Source organism: Bombus impatiens, unplaced genomic scaffold (assembly GCF_000188095.3).
Source record: "Bombus impatiens unplaced genomic scaffold, BIMP_2.2 scf_0321, whole genome shotgun sequence".
Classification (NCBI taxonomy): Eukaryota; Metazoa; Arthropoda; class Insecta; order Hymenoptera; family Apidae; genus Bombus; species Bombus impatiens.
Genome location: NT_176740.1, coordinates 1,002,197 through 1,017,231, shown reverse-complemented (window position 1 = coordinate 1,017,231; position 15,035 = coordinate 1,002,197). Strand labels below are relative to the sequence as shown.

The 15,035-nt window shown below is 41.0% G+C and overlaps 1 protein-coding gene across 3 annotated transcripts in view; it reads left to right on the top strand.

Moving 5' to 3' along the window:
• The first annotated feature begins 26 nt into the window (after positions 1 to 26).
• LOC100742628 overlaps positions 27 to 15,035 on the top strand; it is an 83,057-nt gene continuing 68,048 nt past the window's right edge. The window contains exons 1-2 of one of the 3 annotated variants that reach the window (XM_024367542.2): positions 27 to 379; positions 1,931 to 2,379. The gene's annotated coding sequence lies outside the window, so the exon portion shown is untranslated. Of the gene's footprint in view, positions 380 to 831; positions 1,172 to 1,930; positions 2,380 to 12,968; positions 13,088 to 15,035 lie in introns of those variants that run through there. The other 2 variants (XM_003489461.4, XM_024367543.2) reach the window with 2 other exon arrangements.

Sequence of the window (15,035 nt, the reverse complement as noted above, 5' to 3'; positions counted from 1 at the left end):
CTGCCTGCTGCCGCTTGCGGGCACGAACCGCGCTACCGCCGTCAGCAGGCAGTCTTATTACGCCCGCACTCAACTACGCGAACTAAGTACTCTTCTTAGGCCGGCCACACATCGAATAACAATCGCGTGGTCTAGCTTACGCGTGAATTCGGTCCATACATCAAACGGTGTTCGTTCTCCACTGAAAATTTCGGATCTTTTCTATATCGCTTGGCGGACAACATTTTTTGTATGTTCGATCCAGCGGTTTGGTTCCAGCGACGACTCTCATTTTCGAATCGACGAAAACAATTTTAAAATCAGTTAGCGAATCGAGTCGGGAGGTGGCGAGAAACCCTCGAGTTCGATTAATCGGCGAGGACCTGCTGCCCGGTCAGAGGTAACTTTAGAACGTTTCTTTATTCGATTCGTTGTATCGATAAAACGTGTTTCTGCATGGAGGTATTCACCGAGTATTCTTTTTTTTCATCCTTCCTTCTCGAAAGTAATTTTGGCATTTTATCGATACGCGTGTATACTATACTCTTGGTATAGCGTAATTCGATTGACATTCATACAGTTGCAATCTTTATTGAAATATATATACATATGTAATAGATAAAAGTATATAAATTTATTAATAAAAAAAATTTACTTGAATTTTAGTAAAAAAATGAAATTTAATAAAATTCATGTTATGAATATAGAGCGCAGTTTAGAAATTTGTATGTTCCATCGGATAGAGTGACATTGTCTCCCCCCCGCGCCAAATTGACGAATCAAAATTCGACAGGCACGCTTGACCTGGAATGCCAGTTTTACGCGCAACGTACGAAGGAACGCGTGTGTCGTGAGTTTCGTGTGTAAATAGAAGAGGACAGACGCGTCCTATCCGCCGCCGTGGCTGTGGCGTCGATTAGTTTCATTTTCTTGGTAGTAGAAGCACGTCGCTGTTAACATTGACGGTCATTACGTTGTTTGTCGCGCGCCAAGAATTCGCGTCCGCGCATACCGAACTGTCACGATTACCGCGTGTCACGAATTCATCTTATATTTTGATCGTCCAGAATGTCGTCTTATTTAAGTCCGCAAAACCTACGTAGATAATCAACTGTGCTATGTCGTGAAAGGTGGCTCGGTAATTCGAGGAAGATGAAAACATTGAATCGTGATAGATTCGACAAAAACAATGGTTAGTTTCAAGCCTCCGTGTAAACACATGCTTAGTGATCACTTTCGCTGTATATCAAAATCGACTTTAACCCTTCAATTAGATCGTAATATAATATGGGGCACTTCGTTAATTTCTATCTTTATCAATACAAAGAAACAAATTTCAAAATTTACCTTAAAATAAATCTATAATATTTTTTCTTTACTTTTCTTTAGAAATTATACATTTATTTACACGATATCAATATCTTGTTAGTATTCACATTGAGGCGCTAATCAAGGCCCACTTATGAATAATAATTTACCAACCAATAATATCAGTAAACGAGTTACAGGTTGTAGAGTTTTCCCTTATAACTTTATAATTATTTGTTGTGACAATAAAGTAATTTGTAAAAATTTGTACGTAAAAAAATTGCAGTTTTCTTAATTATCTAATTTGTTATTCTTGTTCAAGGATATTTATTGATACCGGTAATTTGTAACTTGAAACTTGTAAAATTTCACTAATAACCTTATAATTAGTCGAATTGTCTAAGAGGGTCCTAGCATAGTACGTCAGATTTCTGAATGAATGAATATCAGAAAAATATCACTAATAACTAATATCTATCTTTTCCATTACTACTACTTATATTATAGAATAAATAAAAAGTGGCACTCGTTGATACCTACGGAAATTGGAAGGTTAAACGTCACTGGTAGTCGATTAAAATTAATCGATATCATTAATCGATATCATGGTTCTGATTCGTTGTCGACTATACATATGTGACAGGTCGCCGCGGCGAATCGAATGTGCATTATTTTGCTACTCTCGATCGTTGACGTGCACGGAGATGTGGTGGTCAGTGTGAAGACTGCTTAATAGCGAGGAACATGTGCAACCACGGAATAGTGGCGAAGCTGATGTTGCCGGGGCACGAGCTACACTGTGACCACTCTGTTCTCGACGAACCCTGACCGATTCCGCCAGTTCGTTTCACCAGCTGACTGGGACTGAAAACACGCTGCGGTGAACGCGTACGTTTGAATATTCGTACGGTCGAATTCGTGAGACGCGCGCGTTCGGAGAACTCGGTAAAAGTGTCGCCTTGAGTTAACGCGTATGGTGTATAGACCGAGTTTCTTTAAGAAGAAGCGGTGTGTTCACAAAATTATACGTTTTCACGTACATTCGGTACGCTATGAACATCAACGTTCCTGGATGTAACGGGTGGTTCGCAAGTAAGTGTCCAAATATTTTTTTATGTTATACTTGTAATCTTTCGCCGCCATTTTTTCTCGACCAACAGCAGCGCCTTTTTTGAATGCAATAAGCGTACATGTACATATATCTGTAATCGATGGATTTTCTTCTGAGGTAATATACGAATCAATTATATATAAATGTGATCGCTTTTCAAACGAAAATTCGTAGTTCGTTCATCATATTTGATTAGCTTTTTCGAATATTTCAACGACGGGTTCGACGAAAAGCAAACATTAGCGTTCGAGGCAGAGGGTGATGTAACTGGACACTCGCAACTTGTCGCGACACGAGCCATATATGTGCAGCAATTTACGTTTGATGCATTGTTTTGATAATTAAACAAACTTAGCAACGTAATTTCATTTATCCGAATAGATCTTTTCTCTCTTAAAATCATTCTTTCTACTAGTCGTAAAGGTAACATATCTAATATGTTAGAGTTAAATAACAATAATGTTACTTAGTCGAGATTTAAAAATCGCGCCATATTCCTACGCACATCGGTTCAAAGGTTAGCATTGTACTTCGATCGTGGTTGTCTCAAGCGTTTAATTAAAATTTTTATGCCCTGCTAACGAGTTTTTGTCACTTTAATATACGAAACTTATCTCCTCTACGTTCGCGCTCGTTTAATTCAATTGAAATTTCCAATTATACGTTTTAGGGAACATTAACGAGACAGGAAAGTGTAAGAAAGACCTATCGTGGTTGACAAAAATATTTAAACATTTATACAGAAAACTTCTATGTAGTAGTTAAGCAGTATGACCACGATAGTCGCGTCTCACTATATTACTAGTGAAATTTCGAAATGTATATGTGTATACATAAAAATTTTCTACGATAAGTGTTGAAATACTTTCATGAGGCATTGTGTACTACCTCGACATATGAAAATATGGTACGTTCCTCGTCGTAAAATGTTTTCGTGCGCCTAATTTTGATCGCGGATCAGTCTCGACCAGAGCTTCGCAGATCGACCGTAATGTATATAATATACTTATTTTCTGTTGCTCACGTATCACCATCGTTTCCTACCCTCTTAAACATTTATCTGTAATGGACCCTTGCCTATTGGACTAATCGTGACCATGCATCACGTTCCTCTATCTTCATCTAATTCTTCATCGCTCGATGCAACGGTGCAACCTGCATGCCGCGTAACCGCATTCTTTCTTGGCCGTTTCTGGATACCCTGGCCACGTGGATTTTCAAGCATATCTCTCTTTTTCCCTCTCTGCCCTGCCTGGATACAAATTTCAGCAGCGGAGGGGATCCATGTCTGGGGAAAGTTCTGGAGACTTTGGGTCACGCCATGTTGGTCATTTGGTCGAGTGTCGCTTGGTCGGGTGGATAAAGAGCGTGTTCTCAAAATCGATTTTCAGAGAGAAACGGTTAATTTATGCGATTGGAAAGTGGAGGTTTTGCGAAAAGTCATTTTTAATATTTTTCCCTCTTTTGCTTTTGAAACAAACGAAATACCGTAGAATTTGTTAGAATTTTCCAATAAATACAGCGAGTAGATATGCATATATCTATAACCAACAATGTGTATAGATAAATTAAAGGGAAGATGAGTTAATCCGTCACTGGGATTGCAGATCTCTTGTATATTTACTTTTTCATTTAAACAGAAATTAATTTGTCTTTACTATCGTTTAATTCCGTGGTCGCAAGATTCATAGGAACGTAATACATAAATTCAAATTCTTTTATTTTGAAGTTCAGTATGCTATATAGAAACCGTCAAGATAAATAATTGCTTATAGCGAACAGAATTTCTCGCGATACTCGGCATCGATATATATTGAACGATGATAACGATTACTAACGATCTTCTTCTCGGGTTCACGGAATGGGAACTCCACGGAATTATTCATGAATATAATTCATTTCGTTATCGGATTTATCGTCTGCGGAGGGGGGGATTTCTTTCTTTTTCTATCCGACTGAAAGTGTGAAGAAACTCTTTTCGCCGGGCTTATTTAGCCGTTCCAGGTATCGGCGTCGACTACATGACACCGAACAGATGAAGAAAAACAAGATCTGAAGAAAATGCGTGGGTTTCGTTATCAACGTTGGTAATTTATGCACGCGCGACTAGTAGATTCCTGTTCTTAACCGAGTAATGTACCGAGTCATATATCATCTCCTGTACGTGATCGGAACTGAATAATCAATTAATAAGCAGAATAAATGATTGCTCCATCAGGAAACGGACGTACATATATCTTGCTTGTCACGTTCGAGATTATTGTTCTTAAAAATTAAAATTCCATCTTCTAAAAAATTCTGCCTCCTACTCTTTCGATAGAATGCCTCGCGTCGTGTTACCCATTCCCTTTTCCTTCTTTCGTATGTTTCGCGTGTTCTAGAAGGAAAATTAGTTTCTGTCATTTAGAGCAATTACAACGATAGGAGATAATTATAGGTATAGGCATAAACGGATTACAACATCGTGAAACAAGAAGAAGAAATAAGAATTGGCTCGCTTACATTATATTAACTTTCTTTAGGCAAACACGTGTTTTCACAATATGTAGACAGATCGAATTATTTATATCCAATCGTAGAGAAAAATTGTACATTTATTATAGACAATTATAGGGAAAAGTCTTTTTCCATACCTTAAAAAAAGTCCAGTATTGAAACAATTAAGCAATCGAGCAATTTTCGTTAATACCTAACCCAGTATTGAACGAAGTCCACTGCTAGTTTTCATAGAATAATGTTTTATTTACGATGCAAAATTTACTGTATTTTTACAAGACGTAAAAACGTTATGGCAACGTATAAGATTACCTGATTATAAAACTTAATTGTTCACGAAGCTAAAGATACTTCAAAAAGTAATAAGATATTCAACATTTCGTAAATTTGTTCTTCGGTGAGAATCCTTCTGGCGGTTTTCTAGCGTAGGAGTGTAGGAGTGTAGGAGGGTTGTGGCTAATACAAAATCCATTTAATTTCCGTCAAGTGCTCGGAGCGACAGGTTACTGTTCACAGCTGGCGAAACTAACGAGCAAAAGTCGAACTGGATCGAAGGCCGCGATCATTTACATACAATTTGACGCGCAGCGTGGAACCCGCGATGGAATAAAAGGGAACAGGGTACAAGTTGAACAGAAAATAACCCACGGACGTAATATAGAAGCGATAATGCGCAGTCACGTTGTGAACTAAAGACGCGCCAGCTGAACCGTTGATCTGCTCGCGTGGGTGTAACGAGAGGTATAATGCGCGGAAAATTACCGTCAGGCTCTAGACCCCCGTCGAAATCACCACCTTGAGATACATACCGTCGATCCATTAAGTGTAGCTTCGCGAAAAAATCGCATTCTATATTATTGCCGGATGTTCTTGAAAATCTTTCAGCTAGTCGGATCTTATCGGAAGTAATGATAGACATTGTATTGTGTTATACGCTATATCGGAAAGATTGGTTAAACAATTGCTGGAGAATGATTTCTTTATCGGCATAAAGACTTTGTATTTAATTTTTGAGTTATCCGTAGAAAGGTTGTACTGAACAAGCGGTGAAAAAATTCGTTTGCTGTAATTTTATACATTTTATATAGATACATGAAGTTGATTTGTCGCACGCTGATCAAATTTTAAAGAAACTGGAATCGTTAGAATCCTCAGGAATAGAAGTTGCAAAGCGTTTTCGTAAATAAAAATACGCCAGTTATATGGAACTACATTGTCGTTCCAAAGTTTAGAATCTCTCAATTCGGTCTAAATTCTGACAATTCGGTCAATTGTTATTTATACCTGCATTAATTTCGAATTAATAATGAAATTAGTAAATCGGTCGGTATATTTTTTGGCCAGAGATGCAGATATTTTGGAAATTTTCTCCTTTGTCTTACTCTTCGTACAATTGACATCCAAAAAACTCTTTGAAACACCTTGTATACTGAAGAACGCTATCACCGAACGAATTAGATAAAGTCTTTTAGTGCAGGTTGCAGATCTGGAGAACATGAAGATTCAACGGTGAACAAGAAAATGTAAGATAGGGTGTTTTTTTTCGGCAGGTCGAGTTACACGGGTTGATATTGAAATCTGGCGTGTAACGGAGCGCGAAGTTGAGGGGAAGTCTGGTAAACACGGCCGATAATAAAGGAACTTGTTTAAATCCAGCGTGTACCGTAATAGACGAGATTAAGGCATGGAAAAAGAAGAAAAGGAAGGCGGTGCACGCGTTACGTGAAAGCCGCAACGTCGGCTTATATCGTATAAATAAGACGATAACGCCGCGTTTCTCGCCACTACGTGCTAAAGATGTGCTAGATCGACGACCCGCGGACAACCCGTGGGCGTTCGAACGACCCCGATATCGCCGCCAACTTTTACCCTATTATCCTCAACAGGTATTCGGGCGTGTCTGCCTTAATAATTAAAAAGATCACTAAAGAAAGGCCAATTTTTTGCCGATTAGAGAAACTTGATAATTATCTTTAAGCTGGATTTCATTGTTGAAAATCTGAATTTCTCAATGTATCAATCTCTGCTATATTTTTGGATTATTTCAACTTTTCGTCAATGCGTAACACTTTCATGTAACCATTATCTCAAGTAGCATAGTATCAAAAATGTTGTACTTTGAAATATTAATTTCCACCTTAAGCTTTATTTATTAAATATATATTAGCGTCTTACGAGTCGACCAACAGTTGGCATTAATTTCTGCGCACGTAATAAAACGTGTATAAAACGACTGTCGGTTGGATGTATTCGAGCGACGTAGGTGGCACGTTGGGAGCAATAACACGAGAAAACGCGAGAAGAGCTTTAGGAGAGGCAAGAAGTCGGCCAGCGCAAGAAAGGAGTCGTACGATAACGCTGCATACATCTGCGCGTCGTGTCAGGACGAGATGAACCGTGCGATTAAAGATAAATGAACACGCGGGCCTTGCCACTTATTCGATCTCTCTATACCACCGTTTAACCGTGCAATTTCTAATCCTGTAAAATAATCGACTTAAACATTTGTTCAACATTTCAGAAACATTTAACGAATTACACGTAAAAATGACATATAACAGAGAAAGGAGGGGAATTAATGTCAGATTGGAAGATATAATTAAACAAATAATAGAAAATGCATGTAGTTGCGCACGCAGGATCATTGATCACTTTCAAGTGACCTTTTCCACGAACAAGTACAATCATCGATTTCTCGTTAGATCTCCGTAAGATTAACCAAAGGTACGAATACTTTAAATAGCAGAACCGAGGCTAAGAAAGTTCACGATTCATGCGGTGTTACGTTCTGTAATTATCGCGAGAGACAACTTTTTGCATATATTGATCCTTTTCCCTGCGTTTCCAAGATCGTAGATCGTTGATCCATAATAATAAAAAAAAAAAAAAGAAGAGAAAAGAGAAGTAATGCAACGAAAGACAATTTTCCCATGTACAGATTGTAAATCGATCCTCCAATAAATATTAAATCAACGAATAAATAAAAGGGAAAAAGGAGGAAACAAGAAGAAATACAGAAGAGGTATACGTGCTGCCAGCACGTAGAACAGAATTGATCGCGAGCTGGTTGCACACCGGAACAGGGAGTAAGACATTTTTAAGAGGCCAGTCAGCAGAGGCACTGCTTTACATACCCCTAAATTCCGGCGGTGCGTGTACGTACAAGCGAACATTTACGCGGAACAAGGTGCCCGAGAAGTGAGATATTGTTTAAAAGTCGGCTGCCGAGTGTAGGTAAAAAAAAAAAAAAAAAAAAGAAGAGAAAAGAGAAGTAATGCAACGAAAGACAATTTTCCCATGTACAGATTGTAAATCGATCCTCCAATAAATATTAAATCAACGAATAAATAAAAGGGAAAAAGGAGGAAACAAGAAGAAATACAGAAGAGGTATACGTGCTGCCAGCACGTAGAACAGAATTGATCGCGAGCTGGTTGCACACCGGAACAGGGAGTAAGACATTTTTAAGAGGCCAGTCAGCAGAGGCACTGCTTTACATACCCCTAAATTCCGGCGGTGCGTGTACGTACAAGCGAACATTTACGCGGAACAAGGTGCCCGAGAAGTGAGATATTGTTTAAAAGTCGGCTGCCGAGTGTAGGTGGATGGTCGCCAGATAAAAGCAGTAAGTCATCAGCTGGGTCAGGATTTATGGGCGAGGTATTACCGGTGTTCACAGATCCAACGATACCGGCCACGAACTTTCACCGTACGGTTAGAGGACTCGCGAGTCGACAGTCGAGTTCAAAGTTCACGATACGACGACGACGACTACGAGGGGCGAGCAAGAGAACAGAATCTCTCTCACAGACGGAGACGTAGGTCTTGTGCCTGTCTCCTTGAAGTAAAACGAAATTCCCTTAACCGCAATGGACTAGAGATGATATCTGATTTTTCATCGCGACACCGAATAAGACGTTGTTAATGTAATAGACGGTCGTTTCGTTCGGCTTAGCGACGGGAATCTGGGACGTAGCGTAGCAGGATTCCGAGGATCAGATTGGAAACCCGTTTTAAGGATTCAGAAGTCGAGTCGTGACCGAGACATTAGCAAAATTACTTGGCTCTACCCGGGTTCGATTCCGGCTGCTGCCGCTATCTAGATAGCATTTCCGAGGGAAACCGAGGGGCTATCTTGCCTCTTAATTTTCAGTGTCCGCCACGTGTTATTTAATGTTACGGGACCGCTGATCCGGAGCTGAGAAGTGACGAATGGAAACACCGGATAATCGCGTCTCTCGCGCCTCGATGATATCAAGCGTAGGACGACCACGCGGTGGGAATTATGATAATTCCACGAACGTTGCGTCTCTTGGCGCTTTCTGCGTTACGAAGACTCTTCTCGTTAAAATCCTTTGAGAAGTTTGTGGTCTTGAAACCATAGATTTAGAGTTGGACGCGAAACGAACGAGGACGTAAGGGAGTTGAACGCGAAACAAACGAGGACGTAAGGGAGTTGAACGAAGTTCCGTGACTAGGGTATTAGGGAGATCGTTGAGGCTCACGCGCAAGGAGTTTAAAAGGGAGTCTAATCCCCGATGTAGAACGACTCGGGCAGGTCTACACGTTCTGGCTTCCCGTCCCTGCTATCTCAACTGGCGTGCGTCCTGTCTGCGTACTCGGCATTATTTCTTTGCTCGAGTCTCGCACCTTCTTATCGTGCTTCGTCGACTACTGGACTTTGAATCTGTAATACCAGACAGCGGAGGGAAGAAAGGGAAGAAGAAGACGGAAAGATCCAGTTGCAAATTTATTACAAACGAACTGTGCACGACGTCAAGACTGTCTAGAACGTTTTTAAAACGATGGAAGAAATGTCTGATTCGAGATGTTCGGGAAAATTAAATCTCCCGGGGATGCTAATAAACGCGAATCAGCGGGATTCGAACGATCTACCGGGTGATCGTCCACGATTTTAAAATTCTTCGAAGACTAAAATCAAAGGAAATCGCATATTAGATCGACTAGAGAACTTTTTGTCGTCTTCGTTCTTTGAAAAGAACCAATTTTGTTCTTGTCGTTTGAAAAGAAAAGAACCGATGGTTTCAACATACTGATTAATCTTCAACGTGATGTAAATTGTTACTTATAATTATCTTCCATCTATCTGCCATACTAACTGAAATCTCTACTAGTTGGTCTTCAACACAATATTCATTGTTACTTAGGATCGTCTTCCATCTATATGGCAATTCATTTATTTCGTCATCTAACAGAAAATTCTATTGTCGGTCTTCGACACAATGTACATTGTTACTATGGTCTTCCATTTATGTGGTAATTCATTTATTTCGCAGTTGCTGAACTTTTCATTTTTCTTATTAAAATATTCCTGCAGTGCCTGTGTAATCCGACTCTCAGTATCAAACACTCTTCCCGTTAGAAAGTTTTATGAAGATGAAGAAAAGATCAAGAAATATCTTTTGTCTCAGCCGTTTCCTATTTCCTGCTTTATTATGCAACAATTTCGTAATCAAATGTTCAATAGCGTTTCGTTTCTTCAATAATATTACACCACGTTTCTATATCTTGTATCTTGTCAATAAAAACATAAATTTTAATTATCGTAAAAATATATTCTACGCAATTTTCTAATGAAGTATATAAGCAAATTGTATCGGTAGAACGTTCCAATCAGTCCAATAACCTGATACATATTTTATTTTGCGCGTTAATATCAACGGCAGCAAATCGAAAATTTATTTATCATAAATAGTTTCACAACACCGAACCAGTCTGCAAGTAGATCTAGTTCACTCGGTAACACATATACAAGATCTGATCTGAAAGGCATAAAATTCCATTGATACAGAGTTACGGTTCAAGTTGAAGGATACTAGAGGATGTAAACGCTAAATCGAACGCAGCTTAGACGTTTTGTTTCGGATGGAACGGTTCAGCAATTAGTATTCAGTTTGCTCGGGACACCCAGTGTAAGCGAGTATATATAAGATACCGGCTTCTCCAAGTAAACTTGTTTATCAAGTTATACACGCGGCACCGCGGCTGGCGAACCGGAGAATCTCGCGGACGACCGGTGTAGGATGAGAGAAAGGCGATTCTATGATGCGTGTTTCTTATTCCTTTTCGCGTGCGATGGCAACTATGATTTCGAATTCGAGTCGCAGAACTTCATCGACGATGGAGGACGAGGATATATGGGAATATAAATCGTTCGTGGTTAGTAAGTGACAAAGCCGATACGATTTAGAAATGGCAGCTACCCGGTATAGGTTAGCCATTTACTTTAATGCCATCGATTTTCGGGCATTTACAGTTAGTAGGTTTTTTTGGCGACCGGCTTTCACCTTGACGTTCCCCATGATCCGCCCGTTCTCTGAGTCACTCACGAAATTCTTGTCAGAGGTTCAATTTACGTTACGAGCTCTTACCGAGAAGTTATCAACATAATCATAAGATAAACGTCCCTCATAAAATTAAAAAACTCGCACTCCGCGCGCGGCCTCCCGCCGCATCTCTCTTTTTGCCCCGGTTCCACGCTACCTTTCAAATCCCTGGACCCCATCGGCTCGCCGTTGAAACACCAACTATATATATGAAAATCAAGCTTACCGAGGAAGATAAAACGACCAAGAGGATAATCGACGTTGCTCGATCGCGGATGAAAACCATGAAAGACCGCGCGCGATTTACGCTACGACGGTCCGTCGTCGTATACTTGTGACGAAGTGGAGAAGAAAATCGAACGAATTGGTAGCGACACGCCACGTTAACGTCCATTTGACCCGCGTCTACCTTCGAACATCGTCGTTATAGCGTATAGAACCGAAGGACATCGGAGGTTACATCGAAATCACCCAAGGAATACTCTTCGGTGGTGGTTTTCTCTGCTCTTCGCGCCATCCACCGAGTTTCTTACTTTCATCCGGCTGGCGCGTGGAAAAAAAGTCGGTTCGAAGCGTGGAGAAGCAGAAGAAGAAGGGCGAGAGACGGGAAAAGAGTTGTAGAGAAGAGAGGCGGAGAGGAGAGGCGAGCAGAGGGCTACTAAAAGTCGACCGGTTGGGGAAATAAGAAGAAGAGGAGCCGAACCAGAGACGAGGCACACAAGGAGAAGAAGAACTCTCTCGCGAGGATCTCGAGTACCGACCGGGACGACCTTACGGAGTAGGACGACCGCGACAACGACAGAGACAAAGAGTCGAATGTTAATGAGGGAGATCGACCGGAGCTAAGGCCCCGAAGAACGAACCTACGAGGAATCATCCGCGGGGATCCGCTTCGTTTCGTCGCGCGCTCTTGCACCGCGGTCAGACCGTCGTTGCCAGATCTTGACTGGCGCCTTCTCCTCTTCTTTCGTATCGTTCATTTCAGAACGCGATCCCATTGCCTGACTCATGCGTGGCTTCTTGATTTTTGTTGCTAGCCTTGGTATCTTCGCCACGAGAAACTCTTTGGCTCTGCTCTCTGTTCGTAGAGGAGGAGGTGGTTGATGTTACGTAGGACGTAGGAGATCGTCGGTGTGTCTGTCTCGAAATGAAGGAATATTTATACTCTCGTTCGTATGTAATCAGGGCACTTACGAAAAATTTACAACTACAATTAAAATAAAAAATTAAAAAAGTACAAAATAACAAATACAATTAATAGATAAGTATAATATTAAAGTGAATAACGCGATGATTGATAATTGGTAAAAGCAACGATTGAGAAACCTAATGGACATAGAGAAGAAATTTAATATCGTTACGTATAAGGATGAAATGTTTGCTGTAATCGAACGTACGAATTTTCTTTCAATAATTTCTTAATAGTCGTTCAAGTGCCATAATTACCTGTGTAAATTAATTATCAAACAGTAATCGTTTATTTACGCTTAATATACAAACTAAAGGTATCAAATTATCTATACGATGACATAACGAGATTTGTACGACGCTATTCGCTGAAGGAATCGATCATAAACGACCAATTGATTTTCCACTTCTACGCGGCGCGTCGCTTGGCTTAAGTAGAATAAGACAACAAGGGTTAGACATCCGAGACCGTGCGGCATCTCGGTTTTTCAGTGTGCTTCCGAGTTCTCTCTCACAGTGGTCGGTGTGTATTGTCCGTGAAACTTGAACGTAGCCGAGGCAACGTTTTGTGTTCTTGCTTCGTGGTTGGTCCGCGTTTAGCACGTGTACTCCGTGGCGGAGAGTCCGTGGAGTTCGGTGGACAGAGAAAAGGAGGAAGGTGAGTGGAAGCAACAACATCGTGGTTAGACGAAGCAGGGTGGACGAAGGGTGAGGTGATGGGGGTCGTGAATGCCGGCAGCATTCGTGATGACGTGAGCGTGACTCGCTTCCTCTTTCTCTCTTTCTGCTTTCTTTTTCCAAACGAGAAAGCCTAAACGTACGCAACCTCCGGTCCATTGACACGTCCTGTCTGTTCCTTCCTTAAGGATCACACGTGATTCAGTTTCAATGTACCTCATTTTTTTTATTCTTTAATTTCCAAATGTCTCGCAACGACGAATTCATAAAAGCAATTTATCGAGTTAGTTGTTCTGCTCTTCAAAGATAAAATCGTGATAACTCTATACTTGAATATCGTTCGTCTCTAACGAAAATTCGTCAAGCTCCAGTTCACCAAAGTATCTTTGGTCAAACTTGCAGGAACAAAAATTCTCAATCGTCAAACTAACAATAGTCAGTTGATCAGCAGCCGAAATAAGGAGAATTCTCGAGATCGTGGTACCAGCGAATCAGTCTTTCGCAGCGATGCTTTTTCGCATGCAAATGCAGAGGCTGGTTGCGGGGGAGGAAAGAGAGAGAGAGAGAGTACTCTTCCCTTTCTTGAGCGCGCGAATCCGGTTCTTTGTTACGCGGACGAGGCCAGAGCTCTCTTGCTCGGTTTGATTGACTCGGTGTCCTCTGGCTGGTGGTCCTAATGAGATGCGACGCTCGAACTTGAAAATCCTGCCGACAATTAGCGAGATTGTTCTCCCCACTCTCCATCGGAGGAGCGGACGTTCGGCCAACGCGTTCTTCGATCGTCCTGTACTCGGCTTAATACCATATGCACACACGTGCCACGCGACCGTGCATTGACTCCGAAACGGCCTCTGATTCTAGAATATAATGCCTCCCCTTTCGTCCCGCCATTCTGCGGACGTGCTTCGAGGATGGCCACGTATCGCGGACAGAGAAACGCCCGATAGAATCTTCATCGTTGCTCGACTCTTCGAACTTTCCACTCCAATATTTATTTCCTTCGTCTGTTCTACGAAGTAACCGTGGTTAGGACAGTTCTTCGGAGAAAACTTGACGGCCAAAAAGAATTACAAGTGCGTAGGGAATTTTGTCAGACCACTTCCGGGAAGGTGAAAGGGATGGAAGAGTGACACGAAAGTAAAATTATAGTATAGCGAATTAAAAATAATTCATGATGCGACACAAGGCAAATTAAACCAGGATCGAAGAGCGTCACTTAAGAAATATTCTCAGATGCTTTTTTCTTCTCAGTTTTCTTTTCTCGATATACACCGCTGACAGTAAGTAACAGGACACCTACTGATATTTAGTACGAATCAAATACTTCTCACTAAGAAATATTGAACGTAACGGATGCCCTAATATTTATGGCTGGCGACGTACGTACATTGAGATTCACGTCGTCAGATAATCCACGGATCCGAGAAAATATCTACGAAAGAATTTACAACCCACTGAAAGTATAGTAAAACCAACGAGCCAATTGCCTGGATAAAACTCCTCTTACGGGCCTCTGACTTTTCTTTTTTCCATTCGTCGTTCGACTCTCCTCGTGCTCGTCCGATCAATTTATCCGCGTCGAGCTCGCTAAGCGATTTCAAGAGACGCTGCAACGTTTCCGCCCGTTAATCAGCGATTTATGCAAAGAATATCGAGCCGCGAGTCGCGAATAAAAACCAGCCGAATAAATTATCGAATTTCGTAAAAGGTAGTAAGAAACTAAGTACTTTGTCCGCTGCTGAACGTCGGTTAACAACTTTCGGCTTGCTGTTTCTTTTACCGAAATAACTTTGTCGCAACGAATTATTGTTTCCTGGATAGAATCTCGCATTTCAATTACTACCCTTGGCTAACTATGACACTGAACTATACTTCTGAGTACTAAAGATAGAGACATATTTAATACATCGTTCATCTTATTAGCGTCG